Raw genomic sequence first — 10498 nt, forward strand, 5'->3', positions numbered from 1 at the left:
TGCTTACGAATATTAGCTAAGTGGTCAAATCTTCAGTTTTGATCAGATCCTCCTCTTTAGTTTTTATGTATATTTATTTGAAAGGCAGAGCAACAGAAAGATCCATCCCCTGGTTCATTGCCCAAATGTCCCCAAAGCCGGGGCTGAGCCAGGAACTCCCACATGGGTGGCAGGGACCCAAGTGCTTGAGCCATCATCTGCTGCCTCCCAGGATGTGCACTGGCAGGAATGCTGGGTTGGAGGTGAAGGATATGCGCGTCTGAGGCTTAACCCTTTATGCCACGACACTGGGGCATCCTCTTTTTGATCTTACAGACTCACTGGTTTTCCAGGAGTGAACAGATGAGACCAACACCTCAGCACCTGGTGGTAAGATGGATTTGGGTCCCAAAGGCCTTGTCCCCCCCCCCCCTTTTATTTGAAAGAGTTACAGAGGTAGAGAGAGGTCTTCCATCCACTGGTTCACTCCCCAGATAGCCACAACAGCTGGAGCTGCACCGATCCGGAGCCAGGAGCTTCTTTTGGGTCTCCCATGCAGGTGCAGGGGCCCAAGGACTTGGGCCATCTTCTGCTATCCCAGGCCATAGTAGAGAGCTGGTCAGAAGAGTAACAGCCAGGACTAGAACCGGCACCCATATGGGATGCCGGCACTTCAGGCCAGGGCATTAACCCGCCGCGCCACATCACCGGCCTTGCCCCCTTCTGCTCTCACAATACACATCCTCCGTGGGGAAGAGAGGCCCTGCTAGAGAACAAGCTTTCCCCCTCAGTAATTGTGGTGCTGTATGAAGCAATACAACTCATAACTAATCCTGCAAGTTCTCTGTCCCTGGTTGGCACTGCAACATGGTGGTTTAAGCTGCTGCCCACCATCTCAAAACCGCAGCTGTTTGAGTTCTGATTGTACTGCTCCCAGTCCTGCTTCCTGCTAATGTGCTTGGGAAAGCAGCCAAAGAAGGTCCAAGTGCCCCAGCCCCTGCTACCCGTGTGGGACACCACGACAGAGCTCCTGCTGTTGGTCTGTCCCAGCCCTAGTCATTGTGGTCATTTGGCAAGTGAACCAGTAGATGGACGATCTCTCTGCCTTTTGAATAAACAAATAGTTTTAAGAAATAAATCTTGCCATAATTAAAAAGTCTTTCATCCATAGCAATGTCCTTTTCCCTTCCTACATCACTGACATTGTTTAAGAGAGAAATTGGTATCAGTTAGTGACTGATCACCTTGGCATAACATTTGGGAAAGCAGTTTTGCAATATGCATTAAGCACTATGACTCACATCCTTTCCCCTAAAAATCCAGCTTTTCAAGTTTTATCTGAAAAAGTTTATGTGACTGGGCCAGAATTGTGGTACAGTGGTTAAGCCACCACCTGTTATGCCAGCATCCTCAATGAGTGCCAGTTCGAGCCCCAGCTGCTCCATTTCTGAGCCAGCTCCCTGCTAATGCATCTGGGAAGGCACTGGGAGATGGCCCAAATGCTTGGGTCCCTGCACCCATGTGAGAGACCCAGATGAAGCTCCTGGCTCCTAGTTTCAGCCTGGCCCAGCCCTGGCCATTTGTGACCATTTGGGGAATGAACTAGCAGATGGAAGATATCTCTCTGAGTTACTTCTATTCTAAACAATGTCACGTGAAAAAGGAACATGAGCCAATGATGAGATACACATATACGAGTAAATACATATAATGTACATTTATGGGTAAACAAAATATACAGATACGCTAGTGCCAGTTTGGTGACCAGTAAAATTAAAGGTGATTTCTGTATTCTAAATTTTCTTAATGTGATGGTTACATTTATACTAAAGAAAAAATTTATGTATTTGAAAGTTATGGAGTGGGGTGGACGAGAGAGACAGAGCTTTCATCCCCTTGTTCACTCTTTAAATGACCCCAATGACCAGGGCTGGGCCAGCTAAAGCCAGGAGCTAGGAGCTTCTTCCAGATCTCCCATGTGGGTGCGGGGCCCAAGCAGTTGGGCCATCTCCTGCTGCTTTCCCAGGCACAGTATTAGCAGCTGGATCAGAAGTGGACCAATGGACTTGAACTGGCGCCCATATGGGATGCTGGCATTGCAGGCATCAGCTTAACTATTAGGTGACAAGGCTGGCCCCAAACAGAAAACATTTCATGTAGCGCATAAAATGGCTTATAGAGGGGAAAACTGCATTCGATCTAGAAGGTTCTGGAAAGAGATACTTGTCTCCAAAGAAAATGAAGTTAATGATTATTACAAGCAGGTTATCTTTTTCTGCTTCTCAAAGAGCTGCCCTCTGGTGAAAAGGAGAAGAGTGTTACATAGAAGAGAAGTTTCAGGTCGTGATCTTGCCAGTGCTGGACAAAGCTGCGGTGTGTGGAGCCCACAAGTCCCCTGAGCCAGCCGCCAGCATCTCTCCTTCCAGCCGGCAGTGCGCTTGGAGACAGCATTCCTGAGCGTCAGCGGCAGGTGAATGTGCCACTCCCGAAGCCAAGGTCCCTGCCCTGGCCCAATCACCAACCGCGCAGGGCTTCCATGGGTCTGAATGAAGCATTATCTCAGATAAGCACCAAAGAAACATGAAGTGGTGACTCGAAAGGGCAGGGTGCAATTTGCTGTCATGACTATCAACAGGTGTTTATTGAACTCTTACTATGTCCCAGGCATTAGGCTTTGAGAATCCAGTAGCAAACTCAACACGATAATGTCTTAGACATCGAACACCTGCATTCTAATAGGCGAAAATAGGTGGTGACTACTGAGTTAGAAGAAAGAGAGCTTTCAGAATGAAGTGAGGAATATGATATCAGCTTTCATTCAGCTTAAGATTTTGGGGAGCATCTTCTACGTACCTGGCTCTGTGGGATAGAGGGAACAAACTAGAGTCCTGGCACCCACAGCTTCTGGTCTTGTGGAGAGGACTATGTCATAACTGTTGTAGCAGGGTAGTGTGTGGAGAAAACTGCATGCTTGCTTGGAAAAGCATAAAAAGATCAAAAACTATTTTTGAGCAAATTACTTTCTTTGAGTTGTTTTGGTCAACATGAAAAAAATGATTGCGAGGATTAAATCTGAAAGGGTACAGCGTTCTGTGGAGTGCACGGTAGCTTTAAAATCTGAATTGTGCTTGAGCAGTCTGCAATGCAGGGCGGTGGGCCAGTTAAGTCACCAAGCTTAACGACAATGAATAAAGAACAGCTGGCAATGGCATCGCTCATCGAGTTGACAAAGGGCTCTCAATTCCATTCTCTGAGTGTAAATTCCTAGGCAGGTGGACATGACTGAAAATCCTGACCCTTTCCTAGGCACCCATCCCGGCAGGACGTCCCACAAAGCAAGAATGCCAGCCGCCCAGCTGCCCGCCGCACTGGAAGTAGCTTTGGAAACACGACGATGGACGAGGCCAAATCCTGGGTGTTGGGGAACGCGAATTGTGGCCAAGCCAATCACTGCACCAAAATGTGGAAAATGGCTCCCCCTCCCCAACAAGTTCACAGCCTAACTCCAATCCCTTCCCTTGGCTTTGAAATCCATAATGTGATTTTTTTTTTTCACGTGTGGATTTCCTTCCCTAATATGCTTTACTGATTCCAGAATTAAAACTTTGCGTTTCCTGAGCTTGCTCTGGCCAGATCCCAAGAGGAAGTGGCCAGAAGCCATCCAGAGGGCCAGGAGGGGAACTGGCCGGAGATTAAAAGTCACCTGGTGTGCTAACAATCTGTATGTGCACGATGATCAAGGCAAGGCTTACCGTCACTGTGATTTGCCTTGCCGTCCCCTTCTCACTCCTCTTTATTGTCCAGCCACCTTGAGCTCCCAGCCTTTGGGGAGAGAGACTACTTGTCTATGCTTTTCAGAATGGGAGCTGGGGAGACTTTTGATAGCCATCTTTTTCCTATTCAATTCCTGGTACCATTTTGCTTCCCAAACGCCAAGAACAAGCAAGCAGGCCCATGGCAGGGGTTTTCTGAGCTGGGCGTTGTGTCCTTCCACCCCTGGCCCCCGCAGCTGCCAGCCCCCACGCTGCTCTCCTGCCCAGCCCTCCCGTCCTTGAGCCCTGCTTTCTAAAACATCCTGCCCGTCTCTGCTCTCACTCACCTTATCCACCCCCACCTCACGGCTGCCAAAATGACTTTTCCAAAAACACCAAATATCTCAACATCATCACTTTAAAATACAAACAAGTTTAGGCTACTTTTATAACTTCAAAAGCCATAAAGATAAAAATAATAAAACTCAAGTCAGGTTGCTCCTCTGCTTAGAATCCTGTAGCCTGAGGATAAAGTCCAAACTCCTCGGCTTGACCCTTGGGGCCCTGCTGGACCTGCTCTCACCTCCTCAGTCTGATCACCTGCCAGGCCTCTGCCCACACTGCTCTCAGCCCAGCACAACTGCTTAAGTGCAGGACCCTGCTTCAGACCCCTCTGCCTTCCCACCTGCTGACCTGTACCTGGCTTTCTCCTATTCACCCTCTGAAATTTGGCTCATGCCCCCTCTAATAGGAAACCTTATCTGACCCCTCTACTTTATTTCCATTGCCTTTATGTCTACAGTTGCAGTCAGAGGATGAATCTTTCTGTCAAGTCCCAGGTCTGGGTACAAAATAGGGCGCTTAGGCAAGTTGTGTAACCTCTGGGCCTCAGTTTCTACATCTGTAATAGACCTTAACTTCGTGGGTTGCTCTGGGAATTAAACAAGTTAAAGTCCATGGAACCCTTAGCATAGTGCCTGACCCAGAATAAATGCTCCATAGTAAGTGTTACTACTACCTCTGTCACGGATACTCCTGTTAAAGGGTACTTTTCAAAGTGGTAAAGTCGTGACTCATACAGGTATAAAAATGGACCTCCCTTTACTTAACTCATTAAGAAGGGAACCAGGAAGATTTTACAACTGCTTCAAATGAGAATTAGGTTTTCAAAGATTCCGCCTCCCTCGGACAAAATGCACTTTCACTGTCCCGGGCAGGAACCTTTTGCCTCTTGCATCATACTGCAGACAGACGTGCACCGACACAAGCCCTCCCCGGGTTGACTTTCGGTTCTGCAGAATCATAAAAAAATGGCCTGGCAGGTAGCACGGTGCGGGCTGTCTGTCCCCCGGGAAAAGCATCCAGAGAGAGTTGTGCAGGGCCACTGTGGAAGCCACTGCCAAGCCTGTGTTAAAGACAGATTATGCGCCCTGCTTGGGCTCCGTGAGGAGGATTCAAAGCTGAACAGGGCTGGCGTCGGAACTGAACAGGGTGTCGTCCATGTTTCATGTTGGAGTGCCGAGGCTCAATACTTGGGTCCGGGAGCCATCCTTTGGGATGCCCACATCTGGTTCAAGTCCCGGCTACTCCGCTTCTGATCCTGCTCCCTGCTAATGCATGTGGGAAGGAAGGCAGCAGAGGATGGCTCAAGTCTTTGGGCCCCTGCACCCATGTGGGAGACAAGAATGGAGTTCCTGGCTCTTGGCTTCAGTCTGTTTCAGACCCGGCTGTTGTGACTGCTTGGGGAGTGAACCAGCAGTTGGAAGATACTTATTTCTCTCTCTCTCTCTCTCTCTCTCTCTCTCTCTCTGCCTTTCAAATAAATAAATAAATCTTTAACAACAACAAACAAAAATATCCAGGTCTGGCTCCTGACTCCAGCTTCCTGCTAATGCAGACCCTGGGAGGCAGCAGCCATGGTCCAAGCAATTGGGCTTGCCACCCACCTGGGGGCCTGGATTGGGTTCCCTGTTCCTGCTTGGATGGGGCTGAGGGGCCCTAGCAGACATCTAGAGAAGGAGCCAGTGAATGGGAGCCCTCTTTCTCTTATCATCTCTCCTCTCTCTCTTTCCCCCTCTCCCTCCCTTCCAAATTAATTAGTTAAACCCTCAGGTCAACAAGTTTGCTTCTTACATCTTTCCGCCCTCGTCAAATTCTTGAGCTCAGGGCTGAACATGCTGGGTCCTGGCACAGAAAATGCTTTGTCAGCCCAGTTTGTAATGGGCTCCACCCTGAGCTCAGTAATCTGGTTAAAAACAGAAGCTAAGTTAGAAAACTCCTATCTAATTCAATTAGTAAACTCAAAAGTTCCAGATCTTCTTTAGAAACTTGATCTTTCTGTCTAAAACAGGAGAGGGTGAAAACTGGCAAATGACAAATCTTGTCTTTTTAGCCAGTGGCTTTAACTTGTCTCATTTTTGTCAGAAATACAATTTGGATAAAATATAAATAAGTTCATTTTACTAATTCATAACTGGAGTTTTTATTTGAACTTTTTTTTAATTTGAAATGCTGATGATAGAAATAGAGAAAGAGATCTTCCATCCACTGGTTCACTCCCCAGATGCTCCCAACAGCCAGGGTTGGACCAGGCCGGAGCCAGGAACTCCAACCAGGTCTCCCATGTGGGTGGCAGGAACCTGAGTACTTGTACCTGCCGCCTCCCAGGCACATTATGGGGAAGCTGGATCAGGCTTGGAGGCAGGATGCAATCCTAGGCACTCAAATATAGGATTCGGGTGTGCCAGGCAGTGGCTTATCTGGCTATGCCACAGCACCTATCCCAACAAAATTTCACAAGGATAGGGCAGGCGTGGCACAGTGGGAAAAGCTGCTGCCTGAGACTCCGGCATCCCATATACGCACTGAGGGTGTCCCAGCTGCTCCACTTCTGACCCAGCTCCCTGCTAAGAGCCTGGGAAAAGCAGCTGAAGATGGTCCAAGTGTTTGGGCCCCTGCCACCACACGGGAAACATGGAAGAAGCTCCTGGCTCCTGGCTTTGGCCTAGCCCAGCCCTGGTTGTGGCCGCCATCTGGGGAGTGAATCAGTGAATGGAAGATCTCTCTCTCTGTCTCTCCCTCTCTCTCTGCAACTCTGACTTTCAAATAAATATTTTTTAAAAATTCAAAATGAAAGCTATCTTTATTTTCTATCTATATGTATATACACATTTGAATATGTATGTATATTATGTTTGTGTTATTTTATAACTCCAAATAGCATTACTTTATCAAATAAATTCCTTAAAAAACTCTATTGAAATAAATGAGCTCTCATACAAATTAAATGAATTCCTAAAGCTCTCAGAAATATAGGAACTAACCCAAGTGCCTTTGAGTTTATATGATATGGGTAATTCTTGGTAAATAAAGCTAATTTTTAAGTTACTGGTAAGCACTCCAATGTGAGATGCCAATACTGGCACTACAAACCATGGCTTAACCTACTTTGCCACAACACCGGCCTAATAGTTATCTGATTTGTCAACAAAAATAAAGTAACATGAGGTGGTGGCTAGTTTTGTTTAATGTCACAAGAAATTTTCATGAAGAGTTGAAGTGAATCAGGTAAGGGTAAGTGGGATAAAGTTTATAAATGAAACTTTCAATAATGATCTCATGCTATAAAACATAGCTATTTAAAATAGCTTTTTTTTTTTTTTGACAGGCAGAGTTAGACAGTGAGAGAAAGAGACAGAGAGAAAGGTCTTCCTTCCGTTGGCTCACCCCCAAATTGCTGTTACAGACGGTACGCTGCACCAATCCGAAGCCAGGAGCCAGGTGCTTCCGCCTGGTCTCCCACGCAGGTGCAGGGCCCAAGCACTTGGGCCATCCTCCACTGCCTTCCTGGGCCACAGCAGAGAGCTGGACTGGAAGAGAAGCAACCGGGACAGAATCCGGCGCCCCAACCGGGACTAGAACCCAGGGTGCCGGCGCCGCAGGCGGAGGATTAGCCTAGTGAGCCATGGCGCCGGCTATTTAAAATAGTTTTAAAAATCTTTCTTCATGATTTGCAACCTTAAGGTTATCTCAACTTAAAATTGAATTATAGATGTGTGTTAATTGTCTACATCATTCCCAATTAAGATAAAAGGCTGGGGCCTGCGTTGTGGTGCAGCTGATAAAGCTGCTGCCTTTGAGACTCCACTTGTGGTCCGGTTCCATGCCGATGGCCCGGGGAAGGCAGTGGGGGATGCCCCCGTGCATGGGCCCTGCACCCACGTAGCAGACCTGGAGGAAACTCTTGCCTTCAGCCTGGCCCAGTCCTGGACATTGTGTAGGTTTGGGGAATGAACCAGAAGATGGAAGATCTCCCTCTCTGTCTGTCTGTCTCTCTCTCTCTCTCTCCTTCTCTCAGTGACTCTGCCTTTCAAATAAGTAAATAAATGAATCTTTTTTAAAAAATATAAAATGCTGAAACATTCATAACTGCACATAAATTTAAGCGTATCTGTTTTTGACGTTATTATAGAACTAAAGCTATTATGGTCTGTTATGGCCTGTCCTTGGCCATACCACCCTGAACGCACCTGAGCTTGTCTCATCCCAGAAGCTGAGCAGGGTTGGACCTGGTTAGTACCTGGATGGGAGAAACTGTCCTATGAGGAAGCATACTTCTAGAAGCTCTTAAGTGGCGTTAATTGGGGTGGGCGTTTGGTGCAGTGGTTAAGACGCCGCTTGGGACATCCCATATGAGCGCTGGTTGGAGTCTTGGCTGTTCCACTCTGATCCAGCTCCCTGCCAGTGCTCCTGGGAAAACAGCAGAAGATGGCCTGACTGCTTGGGCTCTTGCACCCACTGGGGAGACCTGGATGGAGTTCCAGGCTCTTGGCTTTAGCCTGGCATTTGGGAGATGAACCAGTAGATGGAAGACCTCTCTCTCTGTCTCTGCCTCTCTCTCTGTGACTCTGACTTTCAAATAAACAAAATAAGTCTTTAACAAAATAAAATGTATTGCCAAAAAAAGTTATTGGGCAACATCTTTTTTAAAAGCATAACTAATAATTTGGTTCCTTTCCTTATAAAACAGAAGTTTAAACATTTCCCCTGATAGTACCAAGGTTACCAATATAAGCACTTCAAAGTGTGACACATACAAGTACAGTTTAATCTATAAGGGTGTACATATTTAAACAAGCCAAATGCACTCAGTCAGTTCACAGTAGCAATCATGCCTCAAAAGCAAGGCAACCCTCTGGCTACCATATCATTTATTTTTTGCTTTATCAGTTGGGCACTAAGGAAAATACTTGCAGCTTGAGAAGCTCATCTGAGGCCATCAGTTGGTATCAGGAGAAGGTGAACTTCCCAGAGTTTCGTGTCTGCCACGTTGGAATCATTCACTCAAGCTTGTGAATCAGATATGCAACTTATCTCACAGCCACGCTCCCCAGGTCTGGCCAATGCCTCTTCCTCCTCAATCTGCCAGATGATGGAGCATTTCTGGGATTTTCCCGGCAAGGAGCTTCCCACATCTTTCTCTTTTTCCCCCGGATTAACTGTATTACTGTACAATTTTGTCTTCTGCCTCCTCCTATGATCCTCTATTTATTTGTTTGTCTATTTATTTATTTGAGAGGCATAGAGACAGGCTGATCGAAAGAACTTCCATCCTCTGGTTTACTTCCCGAATGCTTGCTATGGCTGGGGCTGAAGCTGAGGACCACTGCAGGACTCCCAAAAGGGTTCAGGGATCCAAGTACTTGAGCCATCACCTGCTCCCCCCCAGGGTGTGCATTAGCAGGAAGCTGGATCCGAAGAGGAGCAGCAGGACTCCGACCAGGTGCCCTGAGTTGGGATGTGGGCATGCCAAGCGATGACTTGACCCTCTGCACCAAGCACCTAACCCCTAGCTCTTCTGAGTCTTGTAGAAATCTGGCCTTTTCAACCTTTCATTATTTTCCTTCCTGAATCTTTCATTCTCAGCCAAAAGGAATTCTGCATGCTTCCTCATGTCTGCAGGTTGACTGCCTGCTCCTCTATAATTGCTTCATCATCTTTTCAGGTTTTACATTCACACACACGTGGCTCTGTGAGCTCAAGTGTGTGTGTGTGTGTGTGTGTGTCTAAAATAGTAAATATCAGCTCTGGCTGTTATTGTTCATTGGTTTATTTTACTTATTTATTTATATTGTAAAGATTTATTTATTTATTTGAAAGGCAGAGTTAGAGAGAGGCAGAGGCAGAGAAAGAAAGAGAGAGAGAGGTCCTCTCTATCCACTGGTTCACTCCCCGATGGCCACAATGGTTGGAGCTGGGCCTGTTCGAAGCCAGGAGCCAGGAGCTTCTTCCGGGTCTCCCACATGGGTGCAGGGGCCCAAGGACTTGGACCATCTTCTACTGCTTTCCCAGGCCATAGCAGAGAGCTGGATCGGAAGAGGAGCAGACAGGACTGGCGCCCATATGGGATGCTGGCGCCATATCCTTCCTTTGGGGAAGGAAGCAAAAAATATGGAGCGCTTCATGAATTTGCATGTCATCCTGGCACAGGGTCCATGCTAATCTTCTCTGTATCCTTCCAATTTTACTGCATGTGCTGCCAAAGCGAGCACTGGAGGAGCTTTTAAAGTGAGTCTTGGGGCTGGCGCCATGTCATAGCGGGTAAAGCCACCGCCTGCAGTGCCAGCATACCATATGGGTGCAGGTTCGAGTCTCAGCTGCTCCTCTTCTGATCCAGCTCTCTGCTATGGCCTAGGAAAGCAGCAGAGGATGGCCCAAGTCCTTGGGCCCCTGCACCCGTGTGGGAGACCCAGAAGAAGCTCCTGGCT

At 47.4% G+C, this 10498-nt stretch overlaps 1 non-coding gene across 1 annotated transcript; it reads right to left on the reverse strand.

Moving 5' to 3' along the window:
• Window positions 1-10175: 10175 nt before the first annotated feature.
• On the reverse strand, window positions 10176-10282 carry LOC127493789 (U6 spliceosomal RNA). Its single transcript, XR_007924333.1, has one exon. It is a non-coding gene; the product is annotated as a U6 spliceosomal RNA (small nuclear RNA).
• Window positions 10283-10498: the final 216 nt, after the last annotated feature.

The sequence above is a fragment of the Oryctolagus cuniculus genome, chromosome 7 (assembly GCF_051225735.1).
Source record: "Oryctolagus cuniculus isolate XC-2025 breed Fujian yellow rabbit chromosome 7, ASM5122573v1, whole genome shotgun sequence".
In the NCBI taxonomy this organism is placed as follows: Eukaryota; Metazoa; Chordata; class Mammalia; order Lagomorpha; family Leporidae; genus Oryctolagus; species Oryctolagus cuniculus.